General features: G+C 47.9%; 8 non-coding genes across 8 annotated transcripts; all 8 read right to left on the bottom strand.

The window, feature by feature from the left end:
* Positions 1 to 366: 366 nt before the first annotated feature.
* On the bottom strand, positions 367 to 557 carry LOC136605409 (U2 spliceosomal RNA). The gene has a single exon (XR_010789962.1). It is a non-coding gene; the product is annotated as a U2 spliceosomal RNA (small nuclear RNA).
* Positions 558 to 3,186: 2,629 nt separating this feature from the next.
* LOC136605408 (U2 spliceosomal RNA) lies at positions 3,187 to 3,377 on the bottom strand. Its single transcript, XR_010789961.1, has one exon. It is a non-coding gene; the product is annotated as a U2 spliceosomal RNA (small nuclear RNA).
* Positions 3,378 to 5,992: 2,615 nt separating this feature from the next.
* LOC136605407 (U2 spliceosomal RNA) lies at positions 5,993 to 6,183 on the bottom strand. Its single transcript, XR_010789960.1, has one exon. It is a non-coding gene; the product is annotated as a U2 spliceosomal RNA (small nuclear RNA).
* Positions 6,184 to 8,807: 2,624 nt separating this feature from the next.
* Positions 8,808 to 8,998, bottom strand: LOC136605414 (U2 spliceosomal RNA). Its single transcript, XR_010789966.1, has one exon. It is a non-coding gene; the product is annotated as a U2 spliceosomal RNA (small nuclear RNA).
* A 2,619-nt stretch (positions 8,999 to 11,617) lies between these two features.
* Positions 11,618 to 11,808, bottom strand: LOC136605413 (U2 spliceosomal RNA). The gene has a single exon (XR_010789965.1). It is a non-coding gene; the product is annotated as a U2 spliceosomal RNA (small nuclear RNA).
* Positions 11,809 to 14,398: 2,590 nt separating this feature from the next.
* On the bottom strand, positions 14,399 to 14,589 carry LOC136605411 (U2 spliceosomal RNA). Its single transcript, XR_010789964.1, has one exon. It is a non-coding gene; the product is annotated as a U2 spliceosomal RNA (small nuclear RNA).
* Positions 14,590 to 17,204: 2,615 nt separating this feature from the next.
* LOC136605410 (U2 spliceosomal RNA) lies at positions 17,205 to 17,395 on the bottom strand. The gene has a single exon (XR_010789963.1). It is a non-coding gene; the product is annotated as a U2 spliceosomal RNA (small nuclear RNA).
* A 2,616-nt stretch (positions 17,396 to 20,011) lies between these two features.
* On the bottom strand, positions 20,012 to 20,202 carry LOC136605406 (U2 spliceosomal RNA). Its single transcript, XR_010789959.1, has one exon. It is a non-coding gene; the product is annotated as a U2 spliceosomal RNA (small nuclear RNA).
* Positions 20,203 to 21,653: the final 1,451 nt, after the last annotated feature.

Genomic DNA, 21,653 nt, shown 5'->3' with positions numbered 1-21,653 from the left:
AGGGCTCCGGGCCCCCCTGCACATACACCCATGACCCGAATACGTGGAGCATACAGACGCAGGCTGCCAGGATACGCTGTGCCTGCCCGATGTTTCCAACTTGGCTATTAGCGCAGCGGTAGGTACGAACTATAGAGTGCGGCTGCCATATGAACTGGTGTGTGTGTGTGTGTGTGTTTTGCTTCCAGTTGTACCTGTGCTGTGCACACTCTGGCAGACGCAGCTGCTCAGTGGATACAATGTTGCGAGCAGACGGGCTGAGTGTCAATCAAAGTGCTTGGGTGGTAGCAGCAGCCGCCGCCACAGCTGCGCTGCACCTCTTGCTCGTCGGTTTTGTTTTTCTGCTTTTGGAAACTGCTGTAGGAAAGGGGGTGCACCGGTCCTGGAGGTACTGCAATACCAGGTCAATGCGTGGAGTGGACAGAGCAAGCTCTTTTTCCAGCTCCCTGTTCTAAAAATCCATTTAATATATGGTCCCCAGATAGGGGACGTATCAGATATTAAACTGATAAGAACAGATACTACACTTGATCTTAGCCAAAAGGCCGAGAAGCGATAACCCGAAATGGGTTTCACCTGTAGCCCGGCCCGCCCAACTCCACTTCCAAGGCTTGAGGCAACACGCTCAGCCAGCACTCTGGGCGCACCCACAATGCACCCAGGCAGCTGGGAGAGCTATTAAAACTTTCCATAGCCCCGCCCCACGCCTTCTCAACCGCGCCCAGCCTCACACCCTCAGTCCTTCCTCTTGCACCGTGCTCACGCATCCTAGGCTTGCAGAGCCTGCTGCTGCTGCTACTGCAGGACTCGTCAGCTCCCTACAAAGGATGGTTAAGCCGGCGATGACACTAGAAGCAAGCACTAGTTTGTCTCTGAAGGTGCGTCGGTCGGTCGGTTGGAGGGATCTCTTCGGCCGGCCGCATTTCCAGTGGGGACGGATGGAAACTTTTAACCTAAAATAAGGGAAATTGGCTTCGGCCCCATAGGGCTTTATTGCCTTCCCCTGGGCCAGCATTAGTAGACCCTAGTAAGGAGAATATTAGAGCGGCATGGTCATCCGAAGAACTTAAAAACATACAGCAGGCCTTTTTTGCCCGCCCGCCATACATACATACATACATAACTACAGATTTTATATTTTTTTTTACATATATACATTATATATACACACACACACACACACACACACACACACACACACACACACACACACACACACACACACACACACAATCTTAAATCTATCTTTAATCTATATCTACAAAATCTGTAATTTAGAAATAATCCATATCTATATTCTACATAATTAATAAAGATAGATAGATAGATAGATAGATAGATAGATAGATAGATAGATAGACTCACTCACATACATGCATACATACATACATACTGTATGCAATTGAGCCAGGTGTTTGGAAGGCTGACGATGTCACTCCTTTGTGATGTCATCAATTTAGAAGCATTAATACCGGGCTTGGCAGCCATTTCAGTCAGTCTCTGCTGCAGCTGGGAGACGGGAGATGGTCTTTATTTCCACCAAGAAGCTGCAGAACTACCGGTAACTGCATCATTTTTATTTTATTCAATATAGGTTTTATTGGTTTCATGGAGGGGGGGAAACTTTTGCCTTATCTCAAAGCAATGTAAAATTAACTTTGACAATGAAACTTAATAAATCAATTTCGAGTTGAACTATATCATGTTTGTCTGTGATATTTTATAAGGTCTACAAACAGGGGAATGAGGGGAGGGTAAGGGGGGGGTAGGTATCTATGACACGGGAGAAAGAAAAAATAAAACAAAAAGGGGGGGGGGGGGCGGGCTCCGGAATTGTTGTTTCTCTTTACGATTGTGGTTTAAACGTGTTACTCACATGTCCCTGTCTGTAACCACTTGGTAAATAGGGGTGAGCTCCGGGCATCTATCCATATCGCCCAGGTGTGATACAATTTATCATAGCCTGACGGCTCATCTGGAAGCCTCATTCTCTCCATACGCTCTATTTCGTGGATCATTGCTATTTTTAGTGGAGTGCATTTTTTATGCAGCACACAAGGGGGAGACAGCGGCCTACCAAAATCGAGTTGGCTGCTGCTGTGGCTTTCTTTTTTTAAAAAAAAGGTAGGTTCCGTTCTTCCATGGTGAGGAATAGGCAGGGAGGTTCGGTTTTTGCCAGCTGGGGAATGCTTATAGGCAAGGCCTTATCCCTGGTGGTGCATGTAACGTCAGACCACGTTTCAGCATTCAGTCAGTCAGTGGCTGACAAACGAGCTCCATGCAAGTTTACATTAAACAGACACATTTCTTTCTTTACTGTATTGACTGCGGTCTGTAATCGAGCGGTTGAACTGTTTCTGTGTCCATGCATTGAATAAAGCAATACATCCTTGTAAAGTAGGCGTCCGTTCGTTGGAGTTCTTTGCTCCCCGAGTGTTGCTCCATCTCTAAACGTTGGCCTGGATCTTCATGGACGAATACTGCCCATCCCACGTGGAGCGTGTATCTCAGCCCGCGTGGAGTGCTGCAGTCCAATGAGGTATTCCGTGCTACATAGCAAGCCTTGGGCCTGTGTGATTGGGGGTCCGCTGCTGTCTGTCCACTCTGAAGCGCGCATCCGGGGCCGGCCGCTTTTCGACTACCAGCGACTGCAGGTCACACACACAGGCTGGTTGGAATGGCCTAGCATTATCCTGATCCGGAGGTGTAACTTGAAGCTGCGGGGCCCCAGTACAAAGTCTGGAACTGGGCCCCCAAACTATAAAGCGTCATTGATAGCATTGGTTTACAATGTGGGGAAGAGAGACTTTATGGGCCCCCTAGGGCTCCGGGCCCCCTGCACATACACCCATGACCCGAATACGTGGAGCATACAGACGCAGGCTGCCAGGATACGCTGTGCCTGCCCGATGTTTCCAACTTGGCTATTAGCGCAGCGGTAGGTACGAACTATAGAGTGCGGCTGCCATATGAACTGGTGTGTGTGTGTGTGTGTGTTTTGCTTCCAGTTGTACCTGTGCTGTGCACACTCTGGCAGACGCAGCTGCTCAGTGGATACAATGTTGCGAGCAGACGGGCTGAGTGTCAATCAAAGTGCTTGGGTGGTAGCAGCAGCCGCCGCCACAGCTGCGCTGCACCTCTTGCTCGTCGGTTTTGTTTTTCTGCTTTTGGAAACTGCTGTAGGAAAGGGGGTGCACCGGTCCTGGAGGTACTGCAATACCAGGTCAATGCGTGGAGTGGACAGAGCAAGCTCTTTTTCCAGCTCCCTGTTCTAAAAATCCATTTAATATATGGTCCCCAGATAGGGGACGTATCAGATATTAAACTGATAAGAACAGATACTACACTTGATCTTAGCCAAAAGGCCGAGAAGCGATAACCCGAAATGGGTTTCACCTGTAGCCCGGCCCGCCCAACTCCACTTCCAAGGCTTGAGGCAACACGCTCAGCCAGCACTCTGGGCGCACCCACAATGCACCCAGGCAGCTGGGAGAGCTATTAAAACTTTCCATAGCCCCGCCCCACGCCTTCTCAACCGCGCCCAGCCTCACACCCTCAGTCCTTCCTCTTGCACCGTGCTCACGCATCCTAGGCTTGCAGAGCCTGCTGCTGCTGCTACTGCAGGACTCGTCAGCTCCCTACAAAGGATGGTTAAGCCGGCGATGACACTAGAAGCAAGCACTAGTTTGTCTCTGAAGGTGCGTCGGTCGGTCGGTTGGAGGGATCTCTTCGGCCGGCCGCATTTCCAGTGGGGACGGATGGAAACTTTTAACCTAAAATAAGGGAAATTGGCTTCGGCCCCATAGGGCTTTATTGCCTTCCCCTGGGCCAGCATTAGTAGACCCTAGTAAGGAGAATATTAGAGCGGCATGGTCATCCGAAGAACTTAAAAACATACAGCAGGCCTTTTTTGCCCGCCCGCCATACATACATACATACATAACTACAGATTTTATATTTTTTTTTACATATATACATTATATATACACACACACACACACACACACACACACACACACACACACACACACACACACACACACACAATCTTAAATCTATCTTTAATCTATATCTACAAAATCTGTAATTTAGAAATAATCCATATCTATATTCTACATAATTAATAAAGATAGATAGATAGATAGATAGATAGATAGATAGATAGACTCACTCACATACATGCATACATACATACATACTGTATGCAATTGAGCCAGGTGTTTGGAAGGCTGACGATGTCACTCCTTTGTGATGTCATCAATTTAGAAGCATTAATACCGGGCTTGGCAGCCATTTCAGTCAGTCTCTGCTGCAGCTGGGAGACGGGAGATGGTCTTTATTTCCACCAAGAAGCTGCAGAACTACCGGTAACTGCATCATTTTTATTTTATTCAATATAGGTTTTATTGGTTTCATGGAGGGGGGGAAACTTTTGCCTTATCTCAAAGCAATGTAAAATTAACTTTGACAATGAAACTTAATAAATCAATTTCGAGTTGAACTATATCATGTTTGTCTGTGATATTTTATAAGGTCTACAAACAGGGGAATGAGGGGAGGGTAAGGGGGGGGTAGGTATCTATGACACGGGAGAAAGAAAAAATAAAACAAAAAGGGGGGGGGGGGGCGGGCTCCGGAATTGTTGTTTCTCTTTACGATTGTGGTTTAAACGTGTTACTCACATGTCCCTGTCTGTAACCACTTGGTAAATAGGGGTGAGCTCCGGGCATCTATCCATATCGCCCAGGTGTGATACAATTTATCATAGCCTGACGGCTCATCTGGAAGCCTCATTCTCTCCATACGCTCTATTTCGTGGATCATTGCTATTTTTAGTGGAGTGCATTTTTTATGCAGCACACAAGGGGGAGACAGCGGCCTACCAAAATCGAGTTGGCTGCTGCTGTGGCTTTCTTTTTTTAAAAAAAAGGTAGGTTCCGTTCTTCCATGGTGAGGAATAGGCAGGGAGGTTCGGTTTTTGCCAGCTGGGGAATGCTTATAGGCAAGGCCTTATCCCTGGTGGTGCATGTAACGTCAGACCACGTTTCAGCATTCAGTCAGTCAGTGGCTGACAAACGAGCTCCATGCAAGTTTACATTAAACAGACACATTTCTTTCTTTACTGTATTGACTGCGGTCTGTAATCGAGCGGTTGAACTGTTTCTGTGTCCATGCATTGAATAAAGCAATACATCCTTGTAAAGTAGGCGTCCGTTCGTTGGAGTTCTTTGCTCCCCGAGTGTTGCTCCATCTCTAAACGTTGGCCTGGATCTTCATGGACGAATACTGCCCATCCCACGTGGAGCGTGTATCTCAGCCCGCGTGGAGTGCTGCAGTCCAATGAGGTATTCCGTGCTACATAGCAAGCCTTGGGCCTGTGTGATTGGGGGTCCGCTGCTGTCTGTCCACTCTGAAGCGCGCATCCGGGGCCGGCCGCTTTTCGACTACCAGCGACTGCAGGTCACACACACAGGCTGGTTGGAATGGCCTAGCATTATCCTGATCCGGAGGTGTAACTTGAAGCTGCGGGGCCCCAGTACAAAGTCTGGAACTGGGCCCCCAAACTATAAAGCGTCATTGATAGCATTGGTTTACAATGTGGGGAAGAGAGACTTTATGGGCCCCCTAGGGCTCCGGGCCCCCTGCACATACACCCATGACCCGAATACGTGGAGCATACAGACGCAGGCTGCCAGGATACGCTGTGCCTGCCCGATGTTTCCAACTTGGCTATTAGCGCAGCGGTAGGTACGAACTATAGAGTGCGGCTGCCATATGAACTGGTGTGTGTGTGTGTGTGTGTTTTGCTTCCAGTTGTACCTGTGCTGTGCACACTCTGGCAGACGCAGCTGCTCAGTGGATACAATGTTGCGAGCAGACGGGCTGAGTGTCAATCAAAGTGCTTGGGTGGTAGCAGCAGCCGCCGCCACAGCTGCGCTGCACCTCTTGCTCGTCGGTTTTGTTTTTCTGCTTTTGGAAACTGCTGTAGGAAAGGGGGTGCACCGGTCCTGGAGGTACTGCAATACCAGGTCAATGCGTGGAGTGGACAGAGCAAGCTCTTTTTCCAGCTCCCTGTTCTAAAAATCCATTTAATATATGGTCCCCAGATAGGGGACGTATCAGATATTAAACTGATAAGAACAGATACTACACTTGATCTTAGCCAAAAGGCCGAGAAGCGATAACCCGAAATGGGTTTCACCTGTAGCCCGGCCCGCCCAACTCCACTTCCAAGGCTTGAGGCAACACGCTCAGCCAGCACTCTGGGCGCACCCACAATGCACCCAGGCAGCTGGGAGAGCTATTAAAACTTTCCATAGCCCCGCCCCACGCCTTCTCAACCGCGCCCAGCCTCACACCCTCAGTCCTTCCTCTTGCACCGTGCTCACGCATCCTAGGCTTGCAGAGCCTGCTGCTGCTGCTACTGCAGGACTCGTCAGCTCCCTACAAAGGATGGTTAAGCCGGCGATGACACTAGAAGCAAGCACTAGTTTGTCTCTGAAGGTGCGTCGGTCGGTCGGTTGGAGGGATCTCTTCGGCCGGCCGCATTTCCAGTGGGGACGGATGGAAACTTTTAACCTAAAATAAGGGAAATTGGCTTCGGCCCCATAGGGCTTTATTGCCTTCCCCTGGGCCAGCATTAGTAGACCCTAGTAAGGAGAATATTAGAGCGGCATGGTCATCCGAAGAACTTAAAAACATACAGCAGGCCTTTTTTGCCCGCCCGCCATACATACATACATACATAACTACAGATTTTATATTTTTTTTTACATATATACATTATATATACACACACACACACACACACACACACACACACACACACACACACACACACACACACACACACACACAATCTTAAATCTATCTTTAATCTATATCTACAAAATCTGTAATTTAGAAATAATCCATATCTATATTCTACATAATTAATAAAGATAGATAGATAGATAGATAGATAGATAGATAGATAGATAGACTCACTCACATACATGCATACATACATACATACTGTATGCAATTGAGCCAGGTGTTTGGAAGGCTGACGATGTCACTCCTTTGTGATGTCATCAATTTAGAAGCATTAATACCGGGCTTGGCAGCCATTTCAGTCAGTCTCTGCTGCAGCTGGGAGACGGGAGATGGTCTTTATTTCCACCAAGAAGCTGCAGAACTACCGGTAACTGCATCATTTTTATTTTATTCAATATAGGTTTTATTGGTTTCATGGAGGGGGGGAAACTTTTGCCTTATCTCAAAGCAATGTAAAATTAACTTTGACAATGAAACTTAATAAATCAATTTCGAGTTGAACTATATCATGTTTGTCTGTGATATTTTATAAGGTCTACAAACAGGGGAATGAGGGGAGGGTAAGGGGGGGGTAGGTATCTATGACACGGGAGAAAGAAAAAATAAAACAAAAAGGGGGGGGGGGGCGGGCTCCGGAATTGTTGTTTCTCTTTACGATTGTGGTTTAAACGTGTTACTCACATGTCCCTGTCTGTAACCACTTGGTAAATAGGGGTGAGCTCCGGGCATCTATCCATATCGCCCAGGTGTGATACAATTTATCATAGCCTGACGGCTCATCTGGAAGCCTCATTCTCTCCATACGCTCTATTTCGTGGATCATTGCTATTTTTAGTGGAGTGCATTTTTTATGCAGCACACAAGGGGGAGACAGCGGCCTACCAAAATCGAGTTGGCTGCTGCTGTGGCTTTCTTTTTTTAAAAAAAAGGTAGGTTCCGTTCTTCCATGGTGAGGAATAGGCAGGGAGGTTCGGTTTTTGCCAGCTGGGGAATGCTTATAGGCAAGGCCTTATCCCTGGTGGTGCATGTAACGTCAGACCACGTTTCAGCATTCAGTCAGTCAGTGGCTGACAAACGAGCTCCATGCAAGTTTACATTAAACAGACACATTTCTTTCTTTACTGTATTGACTGCGGTCTGTAATCGAGCGGTTGAACTGTTTCTGTGTCCATGCATTGAATAAAGCAATACATCCTTGTAAAGTAGGCGTCCGTTCGTTGGAGTTCTTTGCTCCCCGAGTGTTGCTCCATCTCTAAACGTTGGCCTGGATCTTCATGGACGAATACTGCCCATCCCACGTGGAGCGTGTATCTCAGCCCGCGTGGAGTGCTGCAGTCCAATGAGGTATTCCGTGCTACATAGCAAGCCTTGGGCCTGTGTGATTGGGGGTCCGCTGCTGTCTGTCCACTCTGAAGCGCGCATCCGGGGCCGGCCGCTTTTCGACTACCAGCGACTGCAGGTCACACACACAGGCTGGTTGGAATGGCCTAGCATTATCCTGATCCGGAGGTGTAACTTGAAGCTGCGGGGCCCCAGTACAAAGTCTGGAACTGGGCCCCCAAACTATAAAGCGTCATTGATAGCATTGGTTTACAATGTGGGGAAGAGAGACTTTATGGGCCCCCTAGGGCTCCGGGCCCCCTGCACATACACCCATGACCCGAATACGTGGAGCATACAGACGCAGGCTGCCAGGATACGCTGTGCCTGCCCGATGTTTCCAACTTGGCTATTAGCGCAGCGGTAGGTACGAACTATAGAGTGCGGCTGCCATATGAACTGGTGTGTGTGTGTGTGTGTGTTTTGCTTCCAGTTGTACCTGTGCTGTGCACACTCTGGCAGACGCAGCTGCTCAGTGGATACAATGTTGCGAGCAGACGGGCTGAGTGTCAATCAAAGTGCTTGGGTGGTAGCAGCAGCCGCCGCCACAGCTGCGCTGCACCTCTTGCTCGTCGGTTTTGTTTTTCTGCTTTTGGAAACTGCTGTAGGAAAGGGGGTGCACCGGTCCTGGAGGTACTGCAATACCAGGTCAATGCGTGGAGTGGACAGAGCAAGCTCTTTTTCCAGCTCCCTGTTCTAAAAATCCATTTAATATATGGTCCCCAGATAGGGGACGTATCAGATATTAAACTGATAAGAACAGATACTACACTTGATCTTAGCCAAAAGGCCGAGAAGCGATAACCCGAAATGGGTTTCACCTGTAGCCCGGCCCGCCCAACTCCACTTCCAAGGCTTGAGGCAACACGCTCAGCCAGCACTCTGGGCGCACCCACAATGCACCCAGGCAGCTGGGAGAGCTATTAAAACTTTCCATAGCCCCGCCCCACGCCTTCTCAACCGCGCCCAGCCTCACACCCTCAGTCCTTCCTCTTGCACCGTGCTCACGCATCCTAGGCTTGCAGAGCCTGCTGCTGCTGCTACTGCAGGACTCGTCAGCTCCCTACAAAGGATGGTTAAGCCGGCGATGACACTAGAAGCAAGCACTAGTTTGTCTCTGAAGGTGCGTCGGTCGGTCGGTTGGAGGGATCTCTTCGGCCGGCCGCATTTCCAGTGGGGACGGATGGAAACTTTTAACCTAAAATAAGGGAAATTGGCTTCGGCCCCATAGGGCTTTATTGCCTTCCCCTGGGCCAGCATTAGTAGACCCTAGTAAGGAGAATATTAGAGCGGCATGGTCATCCGAAGAACTTAAAAACATACAGCAGGCCTTTTTTGCCCGCCCGCCATACATACATACATACATAACTACAGATTTTATATTTTTTTTTACATATATACATTATATATACACACACACACACACACACACACACACACACACACACACACACACACACACACACACACAATCTTAAATCTATCTTTAATCTATATCTACAAAATCTGTAATTTAGAAATAATCCATATCTATATTCTACATAATTAATAAAGATAGATAGATAGATAGATAGATAGATAGATAGATAGATAGACTCACTCACATACATGCATACATACATACATACTGTATGCAATTGAGCCAGGTGTTTGGAAGGCTGACGATGTCACTCCTTTGTGATGTCATCAATTTAGAAGCATTAATACCGGGCTTGGCAGCCATTTCAGTCAGTCTCTGCTGCAGCTGGGAGACGGGAGATGGTCTTTATTTCCACCAAGAAGCTGCAGAACTACCGGTAACTGCATCATTTTTATTTTATTCAATATAGGTTTTATTGGTTTCATGGAGGGGGGGAAACTTTTGCCTTATCTCAAAGCAATGTAAAATTAACTTTGACAATGAAACTTAATAAATCAATTTCGAGTTGAACTATATCATGTTTGTCTGTGATATTTTATAAGGTCTACAAACAGGGGAATGAGGGGAGGGTAAGGGGGGGGTAGGTATCTATGACACGGGAGAAAGAAAAAATAAAACAAAAAGGGGGGGGGGGGGCGGGCTCCGGAATTGTTGTTTCTCTTTACGATTGTGGTTTAAACGTGTTACTCACATGTCCCTGTCTGTAACCACTTGGTAAATAGGGGTGAGCTCCGGGCATCTATCCATATCGCCCAGGTGTGATACAATTTATCATAGCCTGACGGCTCATCTGGAAGCCTCATTCTCTCCATACGCTCTATTTCGTGGATCATTGCTATTTTTAGTGGAGTGCATTTTTTATGCAGCACACAAGGGGGAGACAGCGGCCTACCAAAATCGAGTTGGCTGCTGCTGTGGCTTTCTTTTTTTAAAAAAAAGGTAGGTTCCGTTCTTCCATGGTGAGGAATAGGCAGGGAGGTTCGGTTTTTGCCAGCTGGGGAATGCTTATAGGCAAGGCCTTATCCCTGGTGGTGCATGTAACGTCAGACCACGTTTCAGCATTCAGTCAGTCAGTGGCTGACAAACGAGCTCCATGCAAGTTTACATTAAACAGACACATTTCTTTCTTTACTGTATTGACTGCGGTCTGTAATCGAGCGGTTGAACTGTTTCTGTGTCCATGCATTGAATAAAGCAATACATCCTTGTAAAGTAGGCGTCCGTTCGTTGGAGTTCTTTGCTCCCCGAGTGTTGCTCCATCTCTAAACGTTGGCCTGGATCTTCATGGACGAATACTGCCCATCCCACGTGGAGCGTGTATCTCAGCCCGCGTGGAGTGCTGCAGTCCAATGAGGTATTCCGTGCTACATAGCAAGCCTTGGGCCTGTGTGATTGGGGGTCCGCTGCTGTCTGTCCACTCTGAAGCGCGCATCCGGGGCCGGCCGCTTTTCGACTACCAGCGACTGCAGGTCACACACACAGGCTGGTTGGAATGGCCTAGCATTATCCTGATCCGGAGGTGTAACTTGAAGCTGCGGGGCCCCAGTACAAAGTCTGGAACTGGGCCCCCAAACTATAAAGCGTCATTGATAGCATTGGTTTACAATGTGGGGAAGAGAGACTTTATGGGCCCCCTAGGGCTCCGGGCCCCCTGCACATACACCCATGACCCGAATACGTGGAGCATACAGACGCAGGCTGCCAGGATACGCTGTGCCTGCCCGATGTTTCCAACTTGGCTATTAGCGCAGCGGTAGGTACGAACTATAGAGTGCGGCTGCCATATGAACTGGTGTGTGTGTGTGTGTGTGTTTTGCTTCCAGTTGTACCTGTGCTGTGCACACTCTGGCAGACGCAGCTGCTCAGTGGATACAATGTTGCGAGCAGACGGGCTGAGTGTCAATCAAAGTGCTTGGGTGGTAGCAGCAGCCGCCGCCACAGCTGCGCTGCACCTCTTGCTCGTCGGTTTTGTTTTTCTGCTTTTGGAAACTGCTGTAGGAAAGGGGGTGCACCGGTCCTGGAGGTACTGCAATACCAGGTCAATGCGTGGAGTGGACAGAGCAAGCTCTTTTTCCAGCTCCCTGTTCTAAAAATCCATTTAATATATGGTCCCCAGATAGGGGACGTATCAGATATTAAACTGATAAGAACAGATACTACACTTGATCTTAGCCAAAAGGCCGAGAAGCGATAACCCGAAATGGGTTTCACCTGTAGCCCGGCCCGCCCAACTCCACTTCCAAGGCTTGAGGCAACACGCTCAGCCAGCACTCTGGGCGCACCCACAATGCACCCAGGCAGCTGGGAGAGCTATTAAAACTTTCCATAGCCCCGCCCCACGCCTTCTCAACCGCGCCCAGCCTCACACCCTCAGTCCTTCCTCTTGCACCGTGCTCACGCATCCTAGGCTTGCAGAGCCTGCTGCTGCTGCTACTGCAGGACTCGTCAGCTCCCTACAAAGGATGGTTAAGCCGGCGATGACACTAGAAGCAAGCACTAGTTTGTCTCTGAAGGTGCGTCGGTCGGTCGGTTGGAGGGATCTCTTCGGCCGGCCGCATTTCCAGTGGGGACGGATGGAAACTTTTAACCTAAAATAAGGGAAATTGGCTTCGGCCCCATAGGGCTTTATTGCCTTCCCCTGGGCCAGCATTAGTAGACCCTAGTAAGGAGAATATTAGAGCGGCATGGTCATCCGAAGAACTTAAAAACATACAGCAGGCCTTTTTTGCCCGCCCGCCATACATACATACATACATAACTACAGATTTTATATTTTTTTTTACATATATACATTATATATACACACACACACACACACACACACACACACACACACAATCTTAAATCTATCTTTAATCTATATCTACAAAATCTGTAATTTAGAAATAATCCATATCTATATTCTACATAATTAATAAAGATAGATAGATAGATAGATAGATAGATAGATAGATAGACTCACTCACATACATGCATACATACATACATACTGTATGCAATTGAGCCAGGTGTTTGGAAGGCTGACGATGTCACTCCTTTGTGATGTCATCAATTTAGAAGCATTAATACCGGGCTTGGCAGCCATTTCAGTCAGTCTCTGCTGCAGCTGGGAGACGGGAGATGGTCTTTATTTCCACCAAGAAGCTGCAGAACTACCGGTAACTGCATCATTTTTATTTTATTCAATATAGGTTTTATTGGTTTCATGGAGGGGGGGAAACTTTTGCCTTATCTCAAAGCAATGTAAAATTAACTTTGACAATGAAACTTAATAAATCAATTTCGAGTTGAACTATATCATGTTTGTCTGTGATATTTTATAAGGTCTACAAACAGGGGAATGAGGGGAGGGTAAGGGGGGGGTAGGTATCTATGACACGGGAGAAAGAAAAAATAAAACAAAAAGGGGGGGGGGGGCGGGCTCCGGAATTGTTGTTTCTCTTTACGATTGTGGTTTAAACGTGTTACTCACATGTCCCTGTCTGTAACCACTTGGTAAATAGGGGTGAGCTCCGGGCATCTATCCATATCGCCCAGGTGTGATACAATTTATCATAGCCTGACGGCTCATCTGGAAGCCTCATTCTCTCCATACGCTCTATTTCGTGGATCATTGCTATTTTTAGTGGAGTGCATTTTTTATGCAGCACACAAGGGGGAGACAGCGGCCTACCAAAATCGAGTTGGCTGCTGCTGTGGCTTTCTTTTTTTAAAAAAAAGGTAGGTTCCGTTCTTCCATGGTGAGGAATAGGCAGGGAGGTTCGGTTTTTGCCAGCTGGGGAATGCTTATAGGCAAGGCCTTATCCCTGGTGGTGCATGTAACGTCAGACCACGTTTCAGCATTCAGTCAGTCAGTGGCTGACAAACGAGCTCCATGCAAGTTTACATTAAACAGACACATTTCTTTCTTTACTGTATTGACTGCGGTCTGTAATCGAGCGGTTGAACTGTTTCTGTGTCCATGCATTGAATAAAGCAATACATCCTTGTAAAGTAGGCGTCCGTTCGTTGGAGTTCTTTGCTCCCCGAGTGTTGCTCCATCTCTAAACGTTGGCCTGGATCTTCATGGACGAATACTGCCCATCCCACGTGGAGCGTGTATCTCAGCCCGCGTGGAGTGCTGCAGTCCAATGAGGTATTCCGTGCTACATAGCAAGCCTTGGGCCTGTGTGATTGGGGGTCCGCTGCTGTCTGTCCACTCTGAAGCGCGCATCCGGGGCCGGCCGCTTTTCGACTACCAGCGACTGCAGGTCACACACACAGGCTGGTTGGAATGGCCTAGCATTATCCTGATCCGGAGGTGTAACTTGAAGCTGCGGGGCCCCAGTACAAAGTCTGGAACTGGGCCCCCAAACTATAAAGCGTCATTGATAGCATTGGTTTACAATGTGGGGAAGAGAGACTTTATGGGCCCCCTAGGGCTCCGGGCCCCCTGCACATACACCCATGACCCGAATACGTGGAGCATACAGACGCAGGCTGCCAGGATACGCTGTGCCTGCCCGATGTTTCCAACTTGGCTATTAGCGCAGCGGTAGGTACGAACTATAGAGTGCGGCTGCCATATGAACTGGTGTGTGTGTGTGTGTGTGTTTTGCTTCCAGTTGTACCTGTGCTGTGCACACTCTGGCAGACGCAGCTGCTCAGTGGATACAATGTTGCGAGCAGACGGGCTGAGTGTCAATCAAAGTGCTTGGGTGGTAGCAGCAGCCGCCGCCACAGCTGCGCTGCACCTCTTGCTCGTCGGTTTTGTTTTTCTGCTTTTGGAAACTGCTGTAGGAAAGGGGGTGCACCGGTCCTGGAGGTACTGCAATACCAGGTCAATGCGTGGAGTGGACAGAGCAAGCTCTTTTTCCAGCTCCCTGTTCTAAAAATCCATTTAATATATGGTCCCCAGATAGGGGACGTATCAGATATTAAACTGATAAGAACAGATACTACACTTGATCTTAGCCAAAAGGCCGAGAAGCGATAACCCGAAATGGGTTTCACCTGTAGCCCGGCCCGCCCAACTCCACTTCCAAGGCTTGAGGCAACACGCTCAGCCAGCACTCTGGGCGCACCCACAATGCACCCAGGCAGCTGGGAGAGCTATTAAAACTTTCCATAGCCCCGCCCCACGCCTTCTCAACCGCGCCCAGCCTCACACCCTCAGTCCTTCCTCTTGCACCGTGCTCACGCATCCTAGGCTTGCAGAGCCTGCTGCTGCTGCTACTGCAGGACTCGTCAGCTCCCTACAAAGGATGGTTAAGCCGGCGATGACACTAGAAGCAAGCACTAGTTTGTCTCTGAAGGTGCGTCGGTCGGTCGGTTGGAGGGATCTCTTCGGCCGGCCGCATTTCCAGTGGGGACGGATGGAAACTTTTAACCTAAAATAAGGGAAATTGGCTTCGGCCCCATAGGGCTTTATTGCCTTCCCCTGGGCCAGCATTAGTAGACCCTAGTAAGGAGAATATTAGAGCGGCATGGTCATCCGAAGAACTTAAAAACATACAGCAGGCCTTTTTTGCCCGCCCGCCATACATACATACATACATAACTACAGATTTTATATTTTTTTTTACATATATACATTATATATACACACACACACACACACACACACACACACACACACACACACACACACACACACACACACAATCTTAAATCTATCTTTAATCTATATCTACAAAATCTGTAATTTAGAAATAATCCATATCTATATTCTACATAATTAATAAAGATAGATAGATAGATAGATAGATAGATAGATAGATAGACTCACTCACATACATGCATACATACATACATACTGTATGCAATTGAGCCAGGTGTTTGGAAGGCTGACGATGTCACTCCTTTGTGATGTCATCAATTTAGAAGCATTAATACCGGGCTTGGCAGCCATTTCAGTCAGTCTCTGCTGCAGCTGGGAGACGGGAGATGGTCTTTATTTCCACCAAGAAGCTGCAGAACTACCGGTAACTGCATCATTTTTATTTTATTCAATATAGGTTTTATTGGTTTCATGGAGGGGGGGAAACTTTTGCCTTATCTCAAAGCAATGTAAAATTAACTTTGACAATGAAACTTAATAAATCAATTTCGAGTTGAACTATATCATGTTTGTCTGTGATATTTTATAAGGTCTACAAACAGGGGAATGAGGGGAGGGTAAGGGGGGGGTAGGTATCTATGACACGGGAGAAAGAAAAAATAAAACAAAAAGGGGGGGGGGGGGCGGGCTCCGGAATTGTTGTTTCTCTTTACGATTGTGGTTTAAACGTGTTACTCACATGTCCCTGTCTGTAACCACTTGGTAAATAGGGGTGAGCTCCGGGCATCTATCCATATCGCCCAGGTGTGATACAATTTATCATAGCCTGACGGCTCATCTGGAAGCCTCATTCTCTCCATACGCTCTATTTCGTGGATCATTGCTATTTTTAGTGGAGTGCATTTTTTATGCAGCACACAAGGGGGAGACAGCGGCCTACCAAAATCGAGTTGGCTGCTGCTGTGGCTTTCTTTTTTTAAAAAAAAGGTAGGTTCCGTTCTTCCATGGTGAGGAATAGGCAGGGAGGTTCGGTTTTTGCCAGCTGGGGAATGCTTATAGGCAAGGCCTTATCCCTGGTGGTGCATGTAACGTCAGACCACGTTTCAGCATTCAGTCAGTCAGTGGCTGACAAACGAGCTCCATGCAAGTTTACATTAAACAGACACATTTCTTTCTTTACTGTATTGACTGCGGTCTGTAATCGAGCGGTTGAACTGTTTCTGTGTCCATGCATTGAATAAAGCAATACATCCTTGTAAAGTAGGCGTCCGTTCGTTGGAGTTCTTTGCTCCCCGAGTGTTGCTCCATCTCTAAACGTTGGCCTGGATCTTCATGGACGAATACTGCCCATCCCACGTGGAGCGTGTATCTCAGCCCGCGTGGAGTGCTGCAGTCCAATGAGGTATTCCGTGCTACATAGCAAGCCTTGGGCCTGTGTGATTGGGGGTCCGCTGCTGTCTGTCCACTCTGAAGCGCGCATCCGGGGCCGGCCGCTTTTCGACTACCAGCGACTGCAGGTCACACACACAGGCTGGTTGGAATGGCCTAGCATTATCCTGATCCGGAGGTGTAACTTGAAGCTGCGGGGCCCCAGTACAAAGTCTGGAACTGGGCCCCCAAACTATAAAGCGTCATTGATAGCATTGGTTTACAATGTGGGGAAGAGAGACTTTATGGGCCCCCTAGGGCTCCGGGCCCCCTGCACATACACCCATGACCCGAATACGTGGAGCATACAGACGCAGGCTGCCAGGATACGCTGTGCCTGCCCGATGTTTCCAACTTGGCTATTAGCGCAGCGGTAGGTACGAACTATAGAGTGCGGCTGCCATATGAACTGGTGTGTGTGTGTGTGTGTGTTTTGCTTCCAGTTGTACCTGTGCTGTGCACACTCTGGCAGACGCAGCTGCTCAGTGGATACAATGTTGCGAGCAGACGGGCTGAGTGTCAATCAAAGTGCTTGGGTGGTAGCAGCAGCCGCCGCCACAGCTGCGCTGCACCTCTTGCTCGTCGGTTTTGTTTTTCTGCTTTTGGAAACTGCTGTAGGAAAGGGGGTGCACCGGTCCTGGAGGTACTGCAATACCAGGTCAATGCGTGGAGTGGACAGAGCAAGCTCTTTTTCCAGCTCCCTGTTCTAAAAATCCATTTAATATATGGTCCCCAGATAGGGGACGTATCAGATATTAAACTGATAAGAACAGATACTACACTTGATCTTAGCCAAAAGGCCGAGAAGCGATAACCCGAAATGGGTTTCACCTGTAGCCCGGCCCGCCCAACTCCACTTCCAAGGCTTGAGGCAACACGCTCAGCCAGCACTCTGGGCGCACCCACAATGCACCCAGGCAGCTGGGAGAGCTATTAAAACTTTCCATAGCCCCGCCCCACGCCTTCTCAACCGCGCCCAGCCTCACACCCTCAGTCCTTCCTCTTGCACCGTGCTCACGCATCCTAGGCTTGCAGAGCCTGCTGCTGCTGCTACTGCAGGACTCGTCAGCTCCCTACAAAGGATGGTTAAGCCGGCGATGACACTAGAAGCAAGCACTAGTTTGTCTCTGAAGGTGCGTCGGTCGGTCGGTTGGAGGGATCTCTTCGGCCGGCCGCATTTCCAGTGGGGACGGATGGAAACTTTTAACCTAAAATAAGGGAAATTGGCTTCGGCCCCATAGGGCTTTATTGCCTTCCCCTGGGCCAGCATTAGTAGACCCTAGTAAGGAGAATATTAGAGCGGCATGGTCATCCGAAGAACTTAAAAACATACAGCAGGCCTTTTTTGCCCGCCCGCCATACATACATACATACATAACTACAGATTTTATATTTTTTTTTTACATATATACATTATATATACACACACACACACACACACACACACACACACACACACACACACACACACACACACACACAATCTTAAATCTATCTTTAATCTATATCTACAAAATCTGTAATTTAGAAATAATCCATATCTATATTCTACATAATTAATAAAGATAGATAGATAGATAGATAGATAGATAGATAGATAGACTCACTCACATACATGCATACATACATACATACTGTATGCAATTGAGCCAGGTGTTTGGAAGGCTGACGATGTCACTCCTTTGTGATGTCATCAATTTAGAAGCATTAATACCGGGCTTGGCAGCCATTTCAGTCAGTCTCTGCTGCAGCTGGGAGACGGGAGATGGTCTTTATTTCCACCAAGAAGCTGCAGAACTACCGGTAACTGCATCATTTTTATTTTATTCAATATAGGTTTTATTGGTTTCATGGAGGGGGGGAAACTTTTGCCTTATCTCAAAGCAATGTAAAATTAACTTTGACAATGAAACTTAATAAATCAATTTCGAGTTGAACTATATCATGTTTGTCTGTGATATTTTATAAGGTCTACAAACAGGGGAATGAGGGGAGGGTAAGGGGGGGGTAGGTATCTATGACACGGGAGAAAGAAAAAATAAAACAAAAAGGGGGGGGGGGGGCGGGCTCCGGAATTGTTGTTTCTCTTTACGATTGTGGTTTAAACGTGTTACTCACATGTCCCTGTCTGTAACCACTTGGTAAATAGGGGTGAGCTCCGGGCATCTATCCATATCGCCCAGGTGTGATACAATTTATCATAGCCTGACGGCTCATCTGGAAGCCTCATTCTCTCCATACGCTCTATTTCGTGGATCATTGCTATTTTTAGTGGAGTGCATTTTTTATGCAGCACACAAGGGGGAGACAGCGGCCTACCAAAATCGAGTTGGCTGCTGCTGTGGCTTTCTTTTTTTAAAAAAAAGGTAGGTTCCGTTCTTCCATGGTGAGGAATAGGCAGGGAGGTTCGGTTTTTGCCAGCTGGGGAATGCTTATAGGCAAGGCCTTATCCCTGGTGGTGCATGTAACGTCAGACCACGTTTCAGCATTCAGTCAGTCAGTGGCTGACAAACGAGCTCCATGCAAGTTTACATTAAACAGACACATTTCTTTCTTTACTGTATTGACTGCGGTCTGTAATCGAGCGGTTGAACTGTTTCTGTGTCCATGCATTGAATAAAGCAATACATCCTTGTAAAGTAGGCGTCCGTTCGTTGGAGTTCTTTGCTCCCCGAGTGTTGCTCCATCTCTAAACGTTGGCCTGGATCTTCATGGACGAATACTGCCCATCCCACGTGGAGCGTGTATCTCAGCCCGCGTGGAGTGCTGCAGTCCAATGAGGTATTCCGTGCTACATAGCAAGCCTTGGGCCTGTGTGATTGGGGGTCCGCTGCTGTCTGTCCACTCTGAAGCGCGCATCCGGGGCCGGCCGCTTTTCGACTACCAGCGACTGCAGGTCACACACACAGGCTGGTTGGAATGGCCTAGCATTATCCTGATCCGGAGGTGTAACTTGAAGCTGCGGGGCCCCAGTACAAAGTCTGGAACTGGGCCCCCAAACTATAAAGCGTCATTGATAGCATTGGTTTACAATGTGGGGAAGAGAGACTTTATGGGCCCCCTAGGGCTCCGGGCCCCCTGCACATACACCCATGACCCGAATACGTGGAGCATACAGACGCAGGCTGCCAGGATACGCTGTGCCTGCCCGATGTTTCCAACTTGGCTATTAGCGCAGCGGTAGGTACGAACTATAGAGTGCGGCTGCCATATGAACTGGTGTGTGTGTGTGTGTGTGTTTTGCTTCCAGTTGTACCTGTGCTGTGCACACTCTGGCAGACGCAGCTGCTCAGTGGATACAATGTTGCGAGCAGACGGGCTGAGTGTCAATCAAAGTGCTTGGGTGGTAGCAGCAGCCGCCGCCACAGCTGCGCTGCACCTCTTGCTCGTCGGTTTTGTTTTTCTGCTTTTGGAAACTGCTGTAGGAAAGGGGGTGCACCGGTCCTGGAGGTACTGCAATACCAGGTCAATGCGTGGAGTGGACAGAGCAAGCTCTTTTTCCAGCTCCCTGTTCTAAAAATCCATTTAATATATGGTCCCCAGATAGGGGACGTATCAGATATTAAACTGATAAGAACAGATACTACACTTGATCTTAGCCAAAAGGCCGAGAAGCGATAACCCGAAATGGGTTTCACCTGTAGCCCGGCCCGCCCAACTCCACTTCCAAGGCTTGAGGCAACACGCTCAGCCAGCACTCTGGGCGCACCCACAATGCACCCAGGCAGCTGGGAGAGCTATTAAAACTTTCCATAGCCCCGCCCCACGCCTTCTCAACCGCGCCCAGCCTCACACCCTCAGTCCTTCCTCTTGCACCGTGCTCACGCATCCTAGGCTTGCAGAGCCTGCTGCTGCTGCTACTGCAGGACTCGTCAGCTCCCTACAAAGGATGGTTAAGCCGGCGATGACACTAGAAGCAAGCACTAGTTTGTCTCTGAAGGTGCGTCGGTCGGTCGGTTGGAGGGATCTCTTCGGCCGGCCGCATTTCCAGTGGGGACGGATGGAAACTTTTAACCTAAAATAAGGGAAATTGGCTTCGGCCCCATAGGGCTTTATTGCCTTCCCCTGGGCCAGCATTAGTAGACCCTAGTAAGGAGAATATTAGAGCGGCATGGTCATCCGAAGAACTTAAAAACATACAGCAGGCCTTTTTTGCCCGCCCGCCATACATACATACATACATAACTACAGATTTTATATTTTTTTTTACATATATACATTATATATACACACACACACACACACACACACACACACACACACACACACACACACACACACACACAATCTTAAATCTATCTTTAATCTATATCTACAAAATCTGTAATTTAGAAATAATCCATATCTATATTCTACATAATTAATAAAGATAGATAGATAGATAGATAGATAGATAGATAGATAGACTCACTCACATACATGCATACATACATACATACTGTATGCAATTGAGCCAGGTGTTTGGAAGGCTGACGATGTCACTCCTTTGTGATGTCATCAATTTAGAAGCATTAATACCGGGCTTGGCAGCCATTTCAGTCAGTCTCTGCTGCAGCTGGGAGACGGGAGATGGTCTTTATTTCCACCAAGAAGCTGCAGAACTACCGGTAACTGCATCATTTTTATTTTATTCAATATAGGTTTTATTGGTTTCATGGAGGGGGGGAAACTTTTGCCTTATCTCAAAGCAATGTAAAATTAACTTTGACAATGAAACTTAATAAATCAATTTCGAGTTGAACTATATCATGTTTGTCTGTGATATTTTATAAGGTCTACAAACAGGGGAATGAGGGGAGGGTAAGGGGGGGGTAGGTATCTATGACACGGGAGAAAGAAAAAATAAAACAAAAAGGGGGGGGGGGGGGCGGGCTCCGGAATTGTTGTTTCTCTTTACGATTGTGGTTTAAACGTGTTACTCACATGTCCCTGTCTGTAACCACTTGGTAAATAGGGGTGAGCTCCGGGCATCTATCCATATCGCCCAGGTGTGATACAATTTATCATAGCCTGACGGCTCATCTGGAAGCCTCATTCTCTCCATACGCTCTATTTCGTGGATCATTGCTA

This window comes from Eleutherodactylus coqui, unplaced genomic scaffold (genome assembly GCF_035609145.1).
Source record: "Eleutherodactylus coqui strain aEleCoq1 unplaced genomic scaffold, aEleCoq1.hap1 HAP1_SCAFFOLD_894, whole genome shotgun sequence".
NCBI classification, from domain to species: Eukaryota; Metazoa; Chordata; class Amphibia; order Anura; family Eleutherodactylidae; genus Eleutherodactylus; species Eleutherodactylus coqui.
This window is presented reverse-complemented; position numbering and strand designations above follow the sequence as displayed.